Source organism: Strix uralensis, chromosome 14 (assembly GCF_047716275.1).
Source record: "Strix uralensis isolate ZFMK-TIS-50842 chromosome 14, bStrUra1, whole genome shotgun sequence".
Classification (NCBI taxonomy): domain Eukaryota; kingdom Metazoa; phylum Chordata; class Aves; order Strigiformes; family Strigidae; genus Strix; species Strix uralensis.
In genome coordinates this window covers 1,641,089-1,659,955 of record NC_133985.1, presented here as the reverse complement: position 1 = coordinate 1,659,955, position 18,867 = coordinate 1,641,089, and the positions used below count along the sequence as shown (strand labels likewise).

The 18,867-nt window shown below is 41.8% G+C and overlaps 1 pseudogene; it reads left to right on the top strand.

Moving 5' to 3' along the window:
• The first annotated feature begins 6,669 nt into the window (after positions 1 to 6,669).
• The window catches only part of LOC141949680 (serine-rich coiled-coil domain-containing protein 1-like), a 62,843-nt pseudogene continuing 50,645 nt past the window's right edge, over positions 6,670 to 18,867 (top strand).

The window sequence follows — 18,867 nt, the reverse complement described above, 5'->3', positions numbered from 1 at the left end:
CACTTATCTGGATCCCCCAGAAGAGTTTTCATTGCTCAGCCCTGTTCACTGTGAGGATGTAAGGTGGCCGTGGTCCCTCTGTCTCAGCACTCTGTGTTCAGCAGCAGCTCTAAGCAGACAGTTGGGGAGAAGCAGGAATGGAGCACGGGTATATGGATCTTCAGAGCTGCATGATTAATTTGTTAGGGTTTTATCAATTTTCATTATAATCTATTAAGGGATTTTGTACTTGGCCAGCATAAAAAAAGGTGCTAACAAAATCCTGCTTCCATCCACTTCAGTTGGGAGACTCTGTACTAGGAGTGATTAGATCCTACACATCCAAGTGTTACTTTTGCAAGAGTTAAAGAAGAATTACAGGACAAGTACTCGCAGCTCTGCTGGGACCATGCAGTGCTGAGCCAGCTGTGAGATGGCTGCCTGAAGTGAGCAGAGGGATGTGTTTGGGATGCACTGAGAGAGAGATTTTTAGAAGGAGCACATTAAAGCAGAACTTCAATCTGCCCTGGCTGTGCAAATCAACTGGATCATGCTTTAGAGCCACTTACGGTGTCTTGTGAGCCAGCAGGATATTTTAAGGAAGTTTTTTTGGGGGGGACCTGATAGAGATGCTTTGAATGCCTGTAGGAATTGTAGCCAATATTGGTGCTTTGCTTCATGCTACCAACACATTTTAAGCAGTGAACAGCACGCCGTGGGTCTGGAGCTAGGGCCATGTTATTTCCTGTATTTTCCTTGTGAGAACACCAGCTGGATTCCTCAGCGGTGATCTGTTCCACTCCAATTCCAGAACAAATGACAGGCAAGGAGTCTCTATCTCTCAATGTCCTGGGCTGAGGCAAATGCTAGATCTGCTGCTCTCCAGTGTGCAGATGAGCGAGTGCTCTGGTGGGCATGTTACACCTATTTTTCCTGCATAAAGAAAAAAGCAGATCCTTGAACACAGCTGAACGTCAAGTTGCTGTCTATAAATGAACACAGCCCATATTTATGACTAAATTCTACTATTTAGTGTGAAGACCAAACATAATTATTTTCCTTAAAGCCTTAATTGAACGAGATTTTCTGCTGTCTCTAAGCATGATAAAAACACAACCATGTGCATCATGAGTGGGGGTGAGAGGAGAGGAAGATGTGAGGGGAGATGGATGCCATTTGATCCTATTGAGTCCTACCCAGTCACCAGACTACCACCGCTGTGTCCACCAAAGATGTCTCAACATCAGTCAATGTCTTTTTGTCCCATTATGATACAATTTCCACGTGCACTCAGGGCCCTGTGTGAGTCCAATTTACCTGTTAAAAGTGAATAATTCATTGCTGAAGCATGTTTGGGAAAGGTGATGGGGAGTGGATGCCATGACAGTTGAATCACAAAGCAAGCATATACTCTTGGATACTTCTATTTCCAGGTTGTTATTTATACTTGCAACTGTTTCTAATTAAACTATGAGTGTTGTGAATACCAGGTGTTGTAGAAATGCACTGTACACTTCTCCAGAATCTGGGTAACTGTGTGGAGTTGTATGTGTGTGCACGTGTAGACACACATCATTTTTTAAAGGTCTAGCTCCCTATGTTAGGTATTCTTCTTCTGTTTATAAAAACTGTTGAGAAAAGTTAAACTCCAGGCCAGTGCAGCATAGAATTAGCTTATAAAATCTCACACAGAGAATACAGCTGTGGCTGCTGTTCCACAAAAGAAATTCTTGAGCTCTGTACCTCGCTGCAAGGGTTACATGCACAAGGAAAGAAAATGGGAGAGTGTTACTCATAAATGCAAATGGACCTGTTAGGTATTAGAGGGAATTTCACTCGTTTTGTTTGCAAAACCAAATTGTTTCAGTATCAACAATCCCACCTTTCTTAGCTAGTGCCTTCTATTGTACAGGCATTTGGGTTTTTATTTTCAGTAAGGCCCTATTAATCCAGTTACATTATCCTTGATAACAACTAAAGCCCTAAGAATTTATATGCAGGTGTTTGTTTGCTTTTGTTTTAAATGTAAAACAATATTTTAATGGCCCTTTTGGCTCTTATGTTCTCTTTCTGTACAGGATTTCTCACATGTAGTGACCTCTGGAGCTGTGCAGTTAAAAATAAGTCACAAATGTACTAGAGAGACAAATAATATTGGAGTAAAATTGGAACAGTATTGAAGGCAATAATGCTTAAGTGCTGAGGACAACACAGTGCTGGAATGTGAATGGTGAAAGTTTAATGATTTGGGTGGGAGCCACAGGCCACGCTGTGATCTGTTGGCTAAAGGGCTGCTCCTTAGAAGTGCATCAGCTGCATTAGGACTTTGTTGACTCACCAACGATTAAAAATATGTATTTTCATGTGTTTTTGTGGGTATTTGTAGTATCCTGGGGTAAATTTAATTTCTGTCTAAGTCTAGAGCCAGCTGGTGTATAGAGACTATGTCTGTCCTGTGGTCCTTGCCTCGGGCAGTAGGGTAGGGCTCACCTGAGGGATGGAGTATGTTCACAGTAAATATTCACACGTTAGTCCTGTGTGTTTTGATTTATTATGTGGTTCCTGATTCAAAGCATGAAAGAAAATGTGTCATCTTCCTGAAACTATGAGTGCAGCCTAACAGTCATACTGCTGTGGAGGAGAGAGGCAGGGAGCAGATGAGTATTGACGTTCTGCTCTGATAGAAAGTTGAGGCTTTTCAGCTGCATGTCATGTCATCTCCCAGTTTAAACTTAGATAGTTCAGTTTTGTTCTTTGTGTGGAAGATATTGTTTGATGTTCTATGACTTTATTTCTGAGATTAATTTGCGTTTTGTAACATCTTGGTCCAGACGAGTGTGAAAGGAAACTATTTCCATATGATCAACTTTTTAAATTGCTAATAAGAGGGAAAATGTTTTGTTTGCACTTTGCCTGTTTCTCATTTGCCTTGATTTCAGCACAGGAGCTCAGGAACTGAGCTGTAGCCAAGATCTGGAGGAAGAGCAGGTCCTGAAATAATCCACCATTACTCTGGCTGCAATTAAGTGTTTTCAAAATAGTTTACTTACTTTCCTTCAGTATATCAAACTCTGTCTTGGGTAATGCCAGATGAAAAAATGTGCATCAGAAATCCATTCCATAAAACGCAAAATCTGAATGTCTGTCTAACGCAGCATTGAGTGAAGACTTCAGTTTCAGCAATAACTGGATTTTAGACTTGAAAAGTATTACAAAGTCGTGGTTTGTGTGTTTGACCAAGATTCAGGTATCTGTACAGAATACTGTGTAGATTATTTTTTGACTGTTCACATTATATGATAATGATGCAAATTATATTTTGTCCTAAACAAGGAGCCTGATCTAATTGAAAGCCTTCTTAGGCTCTCACTTTTCCCTGATCCTTCTCCTTTACTTGACTTCTTGTTAGTATTCTAACAACCTCATCATTTTAATATAGAAGGGGCTTTTTCTTAGGTCCTAGATTGGCTGTAGGACCAGAGTTGTCCAATTTAAATTTGAAAGGGTCATCTGGAATGACATAATACCATTGCAAAGGTGTCTGCTGTTTCCTTTTTCCTCTGTTGCAGCTTTTGAGATGATGCCAGTAGGGATGAGGATGTTAGATACAGAAAATTGGTGGTTTCATAGAGGATATGTAGCTGAATTTCACTCTGTGAGGGTCACTGCTATAAAGTGGTAAGCAGAAATAATTGTTAGATGTGAAGACTGAAAGGAAACACCTTCTGTTTTGCTCATCTAATAGGACATACATGGCAGTTTATAACCCCTCTGCAATGTGTCAAAAAAATTAGTGAAAGATCTTATTTCATTAATTTCTGAGGGTATTGATATCTTGAAATAGATATTATTTTTTCCTGTGTTGCCAGCAGAATTGCTCTTGAAGTGCTAAACTTTGGCACTTTTACACTGCAAAATGTGCACATATATAAAATAAACAGTTTATGCAAATATTCAAAATGTTAATAAAATATGGACAGTATTCAAACTATTCAAACTGTATATGCACATAAACATTCACATATGCATGTAGACATGGATGTGTACATGGATGTGTGTGTTGTCAGAAATGTGCTCCGATAGCTATTGCAGACCTAGAAGGAGCAGTATATTATAACTGGCTCCTATTTTATGGGTGAGGATTTCTGCTGCTTGGACAGTAGGAGGAATGTTGGCAGTTTATTTGTGCCCTTCCTTCAAGAGGCGAGGAAGGAGGAATGGCTGAATAAATGCCATTTGTTATCTGCAGTTAGAGGCAATGTCTTCTATTAAAACTTGTTACACCTGGAAGGCTAAGGCCGTGAATGTGCACAGGTCAGTTATTAGGAATAATCTCTATTATTATTTAGACACAGCCTTTGTATTTCCAGTAGAAGTTACAATATGTGCTTTTTGCTCAGTTTTCTGCTTCCTTCTGCTCTCAACTCAGAGAATCTTGTAATTATAAACCCGGCTGGTTTGTTCTCCAGTGAACTGACAGCTGAGGTGTGGGTAGGAAGGGGAATAATGGGAGCAAATGTTTTGTCTGAGCAGAAAATGCCTGTAGTGATTTAATGTATTTTCAACATATTTTGCTCACCTACTGCAGCTGTAAAACTGCATTCTAAGGTGTGTTTTTCAGCAGTCATGATGTCTCCTTAACACGCCAGGAAAAGCCCTCCCCGTCTGTGTGTAACCCTGCGGGGGGTGCATGTCCGTCCCTGTCGGCACACCTGCAGGTGTGCGGTCACACAGGCAAAAACCCGACACACCAGGTCTGGGAGTGGTGAAAGAACGACGAGGGTTTGTAGGGGAGGGTGGAGAAGGCTGCAGGAGGCTTCCCAAGGCCTGTCTGGGCAGACTGAACTGTGGGCAGAGGAGGCAGCGGGTGCAGTGACCCCTGGGTGAGTTCCCAGGGCTCTGCTGCCCTGTGCCGCGGGCTCTGCTCCCGCTCTGGCAGCGGGTGGGTGCGAACCGCCCCAGGGCCAGGGCAGGGGAGCAGCTGCTGGGCATCAGCTCGGCTGCTGGGGGGGTTGTTCTGGGCACGCCAGGGGGTGCCTGGGCCAGCGCCTCTGGCCCACTCAGACTGAGCTCAGCTCGGGGGTTTAGTCTCAGGACCTGGGTGTGGGCTGGGTCGGGTTGGAGCTTGTTATCAGAGATCACCAGTGACTTCTAGGAATTAGTGATTGTTCCCGAGCTGTTTCTCTCCTCTTAAACTACAAAATTGCTTATTGATTCCTGGGGCTTGGGAATGTTGTGGCTGCTTGGCAGTGCATGTTCAGACTGGAGCTGTACCAGCTTTTTAACAAAAAAGTTAACTGTGTAGAAAGTACAGTCCAATGTCTAGTCAGAAATAGTCTCTGAACTTACTTGTTACCCTTTTTTCCACAGTAATATAACATCTATATAGTTTTATTACTCCTTAAATATTCTGTTCCCATTTTTATTTTTATGTATGTGTGTATATACACACTGTATAAATATATATATATTGTTCATAGATATTTGTTGTAGCCGCATAACACATTAAATTGCTCATTAGATGAATGAATTTGGTTTTGCACTTGACGTACAAACGTCGTTTAGATAAATGACCTGATTTTTGTTCCTATGTGCTGAACACTTGCAGCTCACGAAGCTGCGCTCTGGCATTGTACCTACAGCCTCTCCTGTTCTTGTGATTATATATCCCATGTTTTTATTGCTCCCTCTGTGGTCCTGTCTCTCACAGTGATAGTTTATTATAATGAGAACAAAAAGGAGATAGAACTGGTATATATTTCATAAAGATTAATTTTCTTTTAGTACATCTTCTGTGCTGATGAAAATAAGTTTCTATGGCTTAAATATTTATAAAAAATGCCAAGTGTCTGTGTATGAAACACTTTTTGCTACTTTCAAAAAGCTGCAAAAATAGCTAATTATAAGCAAGTAAGCTACAAGAGGATTTCAGAGAAGTGTTCAAATGAAACACTAAAGTTCAAATCTAGAAACATGATCCCATATTTTGACAGTGAATTCCTAGAACTTATAGTTCCTTAGGAAGAAATTTTGGTGGTGCGTATTTTAGCTGGGCTGCAGTGCCAGCATTCTCTCTGCTGTAAGGTGACACATACAGCCTTTAGCAGGAACACAGAAAGGGATTAAAAATCCATCTGAAAGTTCAGTGAAGATTGGAAAACTTAAATGTTCTTTTTTCTTGCAAAAAATCTGAGTATTTAGGAACACAAAATAATGTTTTGTTCGACTCAGATCATGAAAAATCAAGTCTATAAGAGAGCTTACAGTTTATAAGACTTGTCCCAAGAACTTAGAAAAACAAGGACATTTGGGTGAGACATTTGTGTATCTTTTGGCATGTAGATTTTATACTGTTACCCAGTGTCATCTCATTGTATAATATATCATAGGTAATACTGTATCTCTCATCTGTAGAATGTTTTCAGACACATCTTTGCTCAGCTCCTGGGTTTTCAGTGATGCCTATTGAACATCCCTTTGAAATTCTAAAAATCTTCAGTAAAAATCTTCAGTAAACAGCTTGCAGCTGTACATAAAATTGATGTTGGCATCTCATGTATTTAGGCTGACTTAAAGTCTGTTCAAGTGGACTTTGAGGCTGAATCATTTATATATATTTTTTTCTTTTCTTTTTTTTCCATCCCAGATTAGTTTATTGGCTGTGAAGAGCCACGGACACTTTGTGCCCTGATGGGGGACTCAGGATCCAGACGATAGACTCTGGTATCTCGGTTGCCAATATTCAGGGGAAGTATGAGCCGGAGACATGACTCCCTCCCTTCCTCACCTTCTTCTGCTGATGCCACTGGTGTCCACACCCCCTCCCCATCCATCACTAACTCCAGCTCAGGGAGCACAGGCAAGCGCCGGAGTATTTTCCGCACTCCTTCCATCAGCTTCCGTAGCAAGAGAGGGAGTGAGCAGAAGCCTGACTCGGCTGGTCAGAATGTCAACATCTCAAATGGTGCCTAGTCCTCTCTTGGCACTGTTGAAAACCTGAGCTTAGAGGAACTCATTAAAAGCAGAGGAAGGCATTCAGTTGGCTTTGGCAGCTCACGTAGCAAGAAGATAACAAGGTCTTTGACAGAGGATTTTGAAGAGGGAAGGAGCCCTCAGCTGATAAGAATGTCTTTATCAATTGCATAATCTCTGGGAAGGATGAGGGTAATGATCCAGGTTTTGCAGAGGCGCAGAGCCCGTACTCTGTCAAACAATCCACACGGAAACTTCTCCCTAAATCTTTTTGATCACACCATGGATTTTCCAGACCAGTTCGGGAGAGTCAATCCGTTCCCTCTGTGCAGCAATCCAGGCGCTTGCTGGAGGTTAAATCGTACGCAGAAAGTGAACCTGTGATGGCCGAGGCCTCTCCTCCGTGCTCGGCCCAGATGACAGAGGGCATGGGAAGCTCCTTGCAGCCCCCGCTGCTCTCGGGGGACCTCACGGCTGCCCAGGCCCCTCCGGCTTTGTCGCCCTGATGGAAGATCCTGTTTTGGATGTCGATGCTCTGCCCAGCGGCGGGACTGGGGTGCTGCTCACAGAGGGGTTTGGCCACAAGGGCTCTACCTCTCGATCTTCTTTAATCCTGCTGCTGCTGCTGTGAGGAAATGGAGATTGTGGACAGTGCTGGCCATTCTGCTGGTGTATCTCCCATGAGTCGTGCAAGCTCCTGTAGCGTTGAGTCTAATACCTCATTCAAAACCCCAGCTGCTAATCAAACAGAAGTATTGTTGCAAGCCAATGAACTACACGTGAACGATGCCAGGCACATAGGAGAAATTAACTCGGGAAATGCACATTCAGAAACCTTTGCATTACAGCGTAGAGAAGAACCAGGGACGCTGGCTTCAAAAGCACAGGGGTTGAGAGGGGGCAGAAATGAAAGCACCGTCCAGGCACACGAGAGAGACAGTTCCTGTAATGGAGCCTAAGATTGTTCCATGTTCTGAACCCCAGTCCTGTAAAACACAATAGCGTTATGAAACAAACCCTTCTAAAGGTATGTTTTGTGGTCTTTTCATTGTTGGGTTTGGTGGTTTTTTTCTTTTGCCTCAAGTTCTTCTGTAAGAATTGTTTGGTCATAAAGTGTTTTTGTAGAGTTGCAAGTGCTACCTAGGAAGTTCAAAAGTTATGCATTGTGTCCTCCTCCCAAAATTATGGGAATTAAACAAAAAGTCTATGATTTTTTGAGCTCCCGTTTTACAGTTTGCTAACACCCCCCAGTGCTGTTCATAGCTATGCCTTCCTGTGGTGGAAAATGAATTCAGAGAGAGAGCACTGCTGCTCCTCTCTTGTTGAGGGCTGGAGCTGGGACTTTTGGGGCATGCCTAGTTTGGACTTGGCAATAGTTGCATTGTTTGAGATGGAAACATTGCCAGAGAAATACACCTTCTTTTAGTCAGGTTATGAAAAATAACACAGTTCATCTTGTATTGATCTGAGTTTCAAAATTTCCTGACTCTTGCTTGCTCTATTCAACTGATGGTCTAGAGTAGCTGGGAGTAGCTGTTTCTGTGGCAGAGTGTGAGACATCCTGTTTCTGCTTCCATCTGAAATAACATTGTGCAAGTTCTCATTATGTAATCTGTGAAACGGAGAGAGTTAATTACCATCTAAATTTCACACTGGATCTTTAGCTAATGAAGAGAAATTTGGAAATATTAACAAGATTAAGTGGAAAGGCTTTACCTAGAAATCCCAGTCTGTAGAGATGCAGATGAACAAAGGCACCAGGCTCTTGAGTGAAGGACACATGTCAGAAGGCATTTATCTCTGACAGTTTATTTTCTCAAACCAACCTAAACACTGGTGCTTTCTTGCATAATTCTGAGGCTGTATCTGGTGGGCCAGAATTTGTGAGTTAACAAGACTTCATTTCTAGTGTTTGTATTGAAAGATGAAGGAGTGTAAACTCATATGAATTCATACCCATCTTTTTGCTTGGACATTTATCTAGACATGCAGATTATAAGCAATCAAAAGCAATCTTGCTTTTTGAATCGTTTGTCACTGCAAGGCTTGGTTGGATATCTTGTACGTAAATGGCAATATAAAGTCAAATCAATCCACTAACTTAGCTTTCACCAGAAGGGACCTCCTTCCCTCAGAACCTTAGTCAAAATACGTCCCTTGGTGTCTGTTCGCAGTCCTGAGCACTTGGTTGGCTTCCTTGCAGCATTGACTCATCTGTGGGTGAGCTCATCCTTTTGCACAGGAGTTAACAGAGGGTACTGCAGAGCAGCCAGGGAGCAGCTCGCAGAGATGGTTGGGAACACACCGGGCATTTGAAACTCCCCCGTTGGCAGCTGGATGTGCACTCTGGTTTTGGAAGGCAGCTCACCGGAGTTGAAACTGTGACAGAGGGATTTTTGTAAATGGAATTCATGTTCACAGAAACACTAGAGCTAATACGTAATAGAGCTAATACATAAAAGTTGATGATTAATTGTTATGGTTTTATAGTGCTGTTCAAAATGCAGGTTTTTTTGACTTGTGTGATGAAGAATGTATTTAAAATCAGAAACTGGCCAAGTGTACAGAAGGACCATTGAAAAAAGATATAAAATCCTGTCATATGAAATGAAACAAATACAGGAAAAGCTTACATGGCATTCAGTAAGATATGGTTATAAGTAGTTTTATCTGTTACAAACAGACTGGCTTGGACATTTGGTTTTGCTAAAATGGTATTTAAAACCAGATGTGAATGCAAAATATTTCTGTGCATTTTTTTAAATAGATATTTTCTGTAGCAGGATTCATAGCTGATGTCATTATAGATAGTATTGTGAATGTGACATTAATGTATGAGCAGGTTTGATGTGCCATATATTTCTTAGTATGCCTTTATGTATTTTTATGTGATACAGATTTTTTTGAAAAGCCTTAGAAAAAATGTCTGTCCTCTCGCAAAAGGCAGAAGAAAAGATTTTCTGTGTTCCATTTGTTATGCTATTATGTTTTTCTCTTTCCCCATCTCTAAATTTGCCCTAATACCTCCAAATGTAATTTTTCCTCCTCTTTTCTGGTGTGTTACTGTTCAACAGCAGTAATTGGGACTGGGATTCAGCCTGCTGGCTGCAGGCTGGGTTTGGAGGGTGCGGGTGCAGAGCTGAGCTAGGAAGGGCAAACAGAAACCAAAACCAATGTGCATCCCTGTCCTGTGCAGTGATAACAAAGCTGTGACCTGGCCCTACAAAATCTGGACTCGTCTCTGGACACAGGGTGGGGCAGGCTGGGTTGTGGCAGCAGTGGACCAAGCGATAGTTTCTCTCGTGGATTTTACAGTTTGGAAATGTCCTGGAATGAGGGAAGAAAGGAAAGGATGGAGCAAGGGTCCCTCTGGATCCTGTGAGGAGCTGTGGACTTGGCTGTAGCACGCCGAGTGTGCTGGCCACAGGGGGCTGAGCAGTGGCGTGGTGGCCCAGGGGACAGTTTTATCTGGGTGAGCAGGATCTGCTTTCTGCAGAACATGCTCTGTGCCATCGCCTTTCAGCGTAAGCATTTCAAGCAAAGCAGTGTTCCCATTAAGAAAATATTTGTAGAGAATAGTTCTTTGTAATGATTGCTGGTTCCTTCTCTATTTGTGGTTGACCTTGCCAACAGCTTCAGTCCATGCCGAGAAGGCAGATTTGTTGAGAAACGACTGAGATGCCCTTCAGAAGGTACTGCTGGAGGCAGTTGGCTGATCATAAAGCCAAAGGATGGAAATACAGAAGAGCTTAACAGCCTACGGAAGCAGAGAGCAAGCTCATCCTCTTCAGAAATGAACAGCATGGTGAGTTTTATTTCCATATGCCTAAGTTTTTGTTTTTCTGTGATTGGTGTAACTAGAATGAGAAGCAGCAACTTTACAAGTAATGGATGATAATAAAGGGGGGGAAAAACCAACGAGCTGTCTCAGGCTTCCAAAATCTGATCCAGGCTCAGCTACAGATATTAAAAAGTATTTTTTTCAGGACATGATGTTGTGAAAAGGTTTGCATATTTTCTGTGAAGAGATTCTTGTCATGCTTTGCTGATCAGCCTGGGAGAAAAATACTGGGAGAGGGAGACTGCAGCAAAATTCAGTGTGACTGTTTCTGAGGTTAAATACAGTGAACTACTGTGTGGCAACACTTGGTTGTTACTGTGTTAGTTGCTTCATGAACTCATGTCTGGTATGAGGGAGATGAGATTTCGATCAGAAATTGGATAGAGAGGAAGTTATCTGGAAGGAGGCTCGTTTGAAAGGTCTTGAGCGATCCCTTTCGAAACTGGTGACGAGTTTGAATGCTTTCACTCTGAGCACAGGGTACGGAGGAGAGGAAAGGGTCTCTTGGACCCTTGAGGGTCCCGAGGACTGGAGCAGCGAAGACAGATCAAATAACTGCAGGAGAGGACTTCTGAAACCTCTTCTAGTGAAGCAATAGTAGAAGGAACTGACTGACTGACAAGTTTGTGTGTTCTATAGCCAGGGAGAATAAACGTTTCAAGGTGAGTGTAATTTATACTTACGCATGTGCTCTCCAGTGAGTGAAGGAAAGGAAATAGTAAGATTGAACATCTGCAGCAGTGGCATCTGCTCTTTAGCTTATGGGAATCACTCAAACAACTTTTATGGACATTATTAGATCAAAATATTTTATTCATCATGCTAGCTGAAAAGAGAAGGATTCACTTTGTACTCATATCAGAAAACAGCTTTTCTCAGAAAGCCAGAAACTCCAAGTTTCTTACCCCTGCCTAGAGTTTCTAAACAGATGTGTAAATAAAGGGGCTTTTCTGTTTCAGGTTTACGTAATAGCTGTTATGTTACGATGATGCAAGACCAAACACACCCCTGAGAGACTCAGATGTGAGCACAACTGCTCTTTTGAAGAGAGACTTTTTTCAGTTTTTCAGAGATGTGAAACTGATTGGTTCAAACTGATGTTGGATTTCCAGTTACGTGCGCTTTTGGTGGAGTTTTACAGGCTAATGCCAAAACTCAACAACTCCTGCCATTGCTTAGACAACTTTTCTGACTGTGTGCTGCTTTGGCTGCCCCTAGACATGGAATCTTCTCTCTAACCCGAGAAGTCAAGGAAGGCTAAAATTTTCTTCCTTTGTGAGATTTGCCTGTACTAGTTCCTGGTTGGTCATTTAAAAATAGCTTCCCAAAGAAGGAGCTAATTTAGTGTGAAATGCCCTTACAGAACCTGTGGTGGGTAACTGGGGTTTGGAAGTTTCTCAAGAGGATGTGAAGTCTGTGTTTTGCCTCAGTATATCTCACCCCTGAGTCTGAATGTGGCATCCAAATGTTCCTTTGTGGCTGGGCTCACAAGTGCTGCTGTGGATGGCAGGAGAAAACGACATCAGCACTGAGCACATTCTGACTGTGTACGGCCGATGCACAGCAGGTTTTTCAGTGTGCCAGTGTCCTGAAGCAGTGCTCACTAAAAACTCACCTGACATGGAGTTACTTGATGTCTTTTACAGAAATGCTTGCCTGTACGCTCACTTTGTGTAACCTGGGCAGACTGGATTACCTACACTTCAATGACAGGATTATTCTCCTTTTAGCAGTATCAGATTGTGCAGATTTATCAGTATTCACTGATGAATTTTATACTCCCTGAGAGGGCAGGAGGCCAATTAATTTTAGGAAGGAAGCCTTACTGGTTTCTAGATTGTTGCTAACTTGTCAGATAAAGTAGTACAGTAATGCAAAACTTACTTCCAAAAAAAACCCCTTGATTTTTTAATATTTTTTTTTAATCCACTGGATGAATACATCCAGAGATAGAGCATAGAAATAAAGAGGTAGAATTGCTAAATAGTAGAAGAAACCTTTGCGCTATTAAAGCATATAGGTATAGCATGTTTCTCTGTTTCTGCAGGAAGTTCACATCTAAGTATCAGTGAATAACATTTTTCAAAGCCAGAAAGAACTTGATGACATTTGAAGATGCTGTTTCATGTAGGCATCCACGGTGCTGCGCAGGTGTAGTTCCTGCCCTAAGAAGCTGGTTAGCTGTGGCTCCAGCCAGTAAACCCGATTTGGGTTGTTAGAGCCAAGCTGTTAGGCAGATCTCTGTGTTAATGTTAATACTAGGCTGGACTGATGCCATAGGGCTTCATTCTGTTTAGCCCTGTGTTAATGATGGGACTAGGAAGGGACAACACAGTAACAGCAGGAAGTCAGCAAAATGTGCATGGGGGTAGGTGATGATTTGAGTCTCTTCATGTTTTGTGTATGAAATCCACAGGGTTTTTCCAGTTCCATTTAGCAAGATTGTCCACAAATTCACAAGTGCTTGCTCATGCTTATTGGTATTACAGTCACAGACCGAGAACTTTTACGTCAAGGTAACTGTGCATACTTATGTGTGAAGGCAAAATATATCCCAATACATATGGATATCACCTTCTTATGTTAAGACAAAACGCTAGATAAAAGCTTTTTTAGTAAAAAGTGAGGTATAAGAAGAAGTAAAACAACCAAAACCAACACTACACCCCCTTCCACACACACTCACCCCCCGCCCCCCCCCCAACCAGAAAGCAAAAGAATAAGCAGAGTTCCCTGGAAGGAAAAGGAATTAAAAATGGAAGAAATTGAATGTTCATAATAATACGTATCTGAACAGTAAAAAGGCCCCTTCAGAATACTTCTCACAAGCAATGTTTAGTACCACAGTAACAGATTGTTACCAGTGAATGATCCTAATGAAGAATAAATACTGGGTAAAGAACTGGAGTTACTAAATGAAGTATTATTAAAAACCTTAACCTAGCTTTTTTGTGTACCTAAAAAAACCGTTAGTCACTCCTCTGTGGCTACCCGTATTCATTTTGTTCACTTTTGAAAGGAGATGAACCCCCGGCATTCAAGGGCTGGCGAGTTGATGGGAGGTGGCCGAGGCTCCCTGGCAGGGCAGCGCTGCTGTTCAGTTGTGCTCCCAGGCACCCAGGGAGGGGCAGGAACTGTGGATGCTGGTTTCTGGCATCATCCAGACCTTGTGTGAGGAGCGTTGTGGTGTAGAAGATACCCTTTCCTCACAAACTGAAGAAGGTCCTCCAAGACCCTGTTTGCTTTCTTTTCCTTGTTGGCAAGCGGTGTGGGTGGCTTCTGCTGAGGGGCTGGCGGGAGTAAGGAGCCAGAAGAACGGAGGGGGTGCTGGGTTTTCACAGGAGGTGAGAAGAAGAAAAAAAAGATTGGCATCTGAGAAACTGTTCTTCCTCCTAAACAACTTGCTCAGCAGAATATTCTTGCATGATTGGCAGTGCTCTTTTTGAAGGTGATAGATAAAAGCTTGGCTAGGTGGATCTCCTAAATACTGAGAATGTGTATCAAACCTGCAAAGATGGTCAGCACCTCCCCCAAGAGCGGCATTAACTCCTTGAGAGGTGTGGGAAGTAATGATAATCTGGACAGAAGCAATGCTACTCATAAATGAGATTTAGGGAAATAAAAAAGTCTTTCAAAGTGACTCTGCAAACATGCCAATTCCGTAGTACTGTAAATAATGACCTGAAACAGCCCCTTGAGATGAACTGCTGAGGTTACTGCTGATGTGTGGTTTCCATCAGAATGGTTTCAAAGCCATCATTCCTGCAGTGACCGATTTCTGCCACAAGATGCCACCATTTCACTACAAATGGTGTCAGACTGTAGCACTACAGTTAACACAAGAGGTGAAAATTGAAGTTGAGGACAGGTTTTTGGGACGGTTTAATGTGGATTAGCCTGTGCAGTATAATAGACCCTTTTCAAATGAATGTGGTTGATACTGATGCAGTTTAAAGAGATTTATATTGCTGTAGAAACTCTGGTCAGTCAAACGTTCCAACTATGAAGTCATCAGTTACACCTTTAAAAATTTAGACATAACATATAGACTAGTTCACTGCGTCTCATCAGATGGATGGCGGCTGTGGCTGAGCTCTCTGCTCTCCGGCTGGGTGGTGCTTTTCTCCCGATGTATAAGAGAGGCAAAAAGAAAGAAGGAAAATGCAAAGCAGCATGGTGAAAGACCTGAATGACCTGAAATATGCAGCCCTACAAGACCAATGAGAAGAATGTAAATGTGGGTAGTTGAAATGTAGGAGAGAATTAGAATAACCACATTGTAAAAATTAGGATCTCACCCAGATCACGGTAAGTTCTGTAAGAGACAACAGCAGGGAAAAATGTGTATGAGTAGACATTGAGGTGTGTGTGAGCGATGAATTTATCCATCACTTCTCACAGCAGGGGCTAATATGGAAAGGTGACTATCCTAAATATCACCTTTACCAGTAGTAGAGAGGAAATGTTTTAAAAAAAAAAAAAAATTAAAAATTGTTCTTTTTTTAAAAAAAAGTTGCTGATAGTGATTTTGAGATACTAACAAGTTACAGTCATTAAAACCAGATAGTCATGAAGGATGATACAAATGAAAGTAGCTGTGTGTTACTACAAGTTAAAAAAAAGCTCAGAGGGTTGTTGGAGCTCCTAGACCACACTGCCCAGCCTCAGGACGCGAGCTGCACTGTGCTGTGTGCACACGTGTGGTGTTACTCTGTCAGAAATACGGCTGCACACGTGCAGTAGAACGAGACTGCCCACTGACCTTTGGCTCTCTCCAATGTGTCTTTCTGTCCCTCTGCAACTGTTTACATGGAAAATAACTGCCTGTGTTTGTGAGTGCTCCCTTGCACACACCTGGCTATCAGCACATGTGCCATGTAACTAAAAGAAACCTTATTTTTCTGCTTTTTCCTGTCTCGGTGAACGTTACTCCTGTCCTTTGTCCTGCAGGACTGCATTTCTCTGGGCACTCTCTCGAGCACAGGTCTTTCTTCAGTTTCTCGTACTTGAATCTTCTCTAAATGTTGCCTGTTTTTAATTTCTTAAGTTCAGCTACAAGTTTCCATCTTTGCAGGTAAAAGTATTTATGTTTGCCCTCAGTGCTGCATCATCCTCTTCTTTTCCGAGAGCAGGGCAGCCTGGCCTGCTTGTGTCAGTCCAATGAGAGCTGCACAACTGATTTTTCTGGATTGTTGCTCTGCCTGTGCCCTTTCTTTCTTTGCACCTTTCCCATGGCTCCAGTACATGAGATGAAACTGCTTGTTGCCAGTTAAAGGACTTCCATGGCCTAAGGCCATCCCGGCTTTTTTCCCCTCAGCTTTAACAGTGATACAAGTCTTCATTGCCTGCTTGTCAAACTGTCAAGTAGTTGCATTCCTGTTTGCTCCCGCACTGCCTGTCATGCACTAGCGTAATGGCAGTTACCACAAAAGTTTCTTCATTTGCTTTCTCAATTTTAATTTTTTTTTTTTTTTTGACTTGCCTACAAGTAACAACCCAATACCGAACTAAGATAACTTTTCGAGCTGTGTGCTGGTACTGTATTACTGAGGGTTTTTTGCTTATCCATCCCATGCTGACACTTGGGCAAAATCTCCTTTTCCTCATGCTTGTACTATGCTGCATATGTGGGGATGCTCTGAGTATCTAACATCTCAGTAAGTATATTTACAATATAACTTAAGAAGAGTATATGCAAACCGCTGTTGGAATGGAGGGTAATATTTCATGGGCTACTGCAGGGTTCAATATCATAAAGGGAGGGGTTGAATATGTCAGTTAAGCATTAAATTTGTAAAATTAGTAATTGACTACTTTAGAGGGGGTTGTCTGAAACTGGGAAGACATAACAAAGGGAAATGCTTGACACAGAAACAGTGAGATGTTAGCAAAAGAGATATTAACTGTAAGTATTTGAGATTCCTGCTGTATCTCTGGAGGGTGCAGAAAGGCAAAACATAGGTCACTTGAATGGAAACGTGTTATGGCCCCTGCTTGGAATGTCTGTTTATGATAATTATCTAATTAGCAGCTGGTGTCTAAATTTTACTTAGGTATCCTGGATATTCTGTGTGAGCAGCTGTACCTGGGTTTTGATACCTCGGTGCTCTGGGGTGACTCAGCAATTAATAGTTGGGTTTCTGGTGTATTTCAGAAATTGTACTTGCAGTGATGGAACAGTTACCCAAACCACTGTGTCCAAATCTGTCCTTGGGTCTGATATTGTACATTATGAAGCAGTATCCAAGTCTGCAGCTCATGAAAGTGTGATCAGTGCTTCTCTTTACTTTGGATGTTTCCTGAGTAATCTTATTATCAAGCACCAGTTCTAGCCTAGTTGCTACATGATGAAAGAAACAACAGGATCCTGTGCCCCCATGGGCTCCACTGAATGTACATGAATAAGGGCTAAAGTGTTTTTTTATGTTCCTCTTCTCTGTGCTGAATAGTATGATATTTTGCTGGTGTCTGATGAAGCACTGATCACGGGTACAACTGGGCTGACTGCTGGTCTAGAGAGGGTTGAAGTGATTTTCGTATTTGCTCCATGTTGCTTTAACATTATTTTCTTCTGCTCTTTTCTCCTTGAATATGGACTTGACCTTCCGCTTCATACCTTCTGACAGGCTGTGCTGAGACCATTTGGAAGAGGAGATTTTTATGCAGTCTGTGACCAACCCATTAGGTGACAGATGTTATTGAAAATACATGAGCTGGATGGTTTATGGGTTACGGTGTGTGACCAGTAGATTTAAAAGTGGAATTGAAGGTGGTTGGTTTTGTGACCTGTAAATGTGACCTGCAGCGGCTTGAGAAGATCCTATGGGATACACTCTCCGTCTGCAGGCTGGAGACACATTAATGATTAATGTCTTAACAGCAGATGAGCTTCCGTCTTGACAGCCTGCACTGGAAAGGCAGTGAGGGAAAGGTTATGGAGAGGATTTGAGTGCTCAGGGTTTCAGTTCAGGTTCAAAAAACAACCCCCAAACAAAGGAACCTTTTTCAGATATACCACAACTGTTATAAAAATATGAACCAGGTAAGCAAAATGCACACCCTCCTTTAATGTCCTCTGCACGACCTTCTTTATAACTAACAAGGTTATGTTTTCTCTGAATAACTGTAAACTGCTGTTAACTTGCTATACATATATCTGGTATCTGTGATATTCATGAAAGTTTTTTTCATAGTTAAAATAGATGTTACATTTTGTTCTGTCACTGAATTGTGGGATTTCTGCTTAATTCAAATTCCTCTCTGCTATGCTGGGCTTCTCAGGGAAGAATATTTAGGAATATCAGTTCTTATTGAACTGTAAACCCTGTAAGACAGTGGTTCACCCCTCATGTGAAGTGGACTTGACAGCACTCGTTCATAACTATCTTTGTACTAAAGTAACAAAATTTCCCCTTTTGCAATGAATTTGGTGTTTCGCTCCTTGGTGGAAAGAAACTGTGGAAGCCACTTAAAGCCACGACTTTGGTAGTATAAGGCTGAACAGTGCTGTCTAAATAGGACTAAACTGCTGAGTGTAGGTAAGTAGTAATTTGGGCCTTATATTTTTAATTTAGCATGAAGAAAGTGCCTTTCACATACTACTAGCATAAAAAAAAATGGAAATGCCAATTGGGATTTAAGCATTTTGTCTGTGATTTTTAGGTCAAGTCAACGAGAAGCTTTTCAGCTAACCACCCTGTGGGAAATTAAAGTCTGTAGCGTAATATACATTTCTTAGCATATTAGGAGCCTGTGAAAATCAGATTGCAGTTGTTAGGCACTTTGAATTAAGTCTTGAGATCAAGTAACTACCAGAAATTAATTTATATGTGACTTAACACTTATGCTATGATGTTCTGTGCACTTCTTTAAGGACATAACGATTATAGCCCAAAAGAGGGTAAACTGTTATTCTAACATTGCTGTAATTATTCTGATTGAATAGAGTTGTGTTAATACAGGCAGAAGGTATGGTGAGTTATTGGCAATTTTAAATTCCAGAGCGGATGGATGTGTTGTTACCTAGTGACAATAGGACAGAATTAGTTCTTTTAGTTATGTCGTGGGTTAACCCC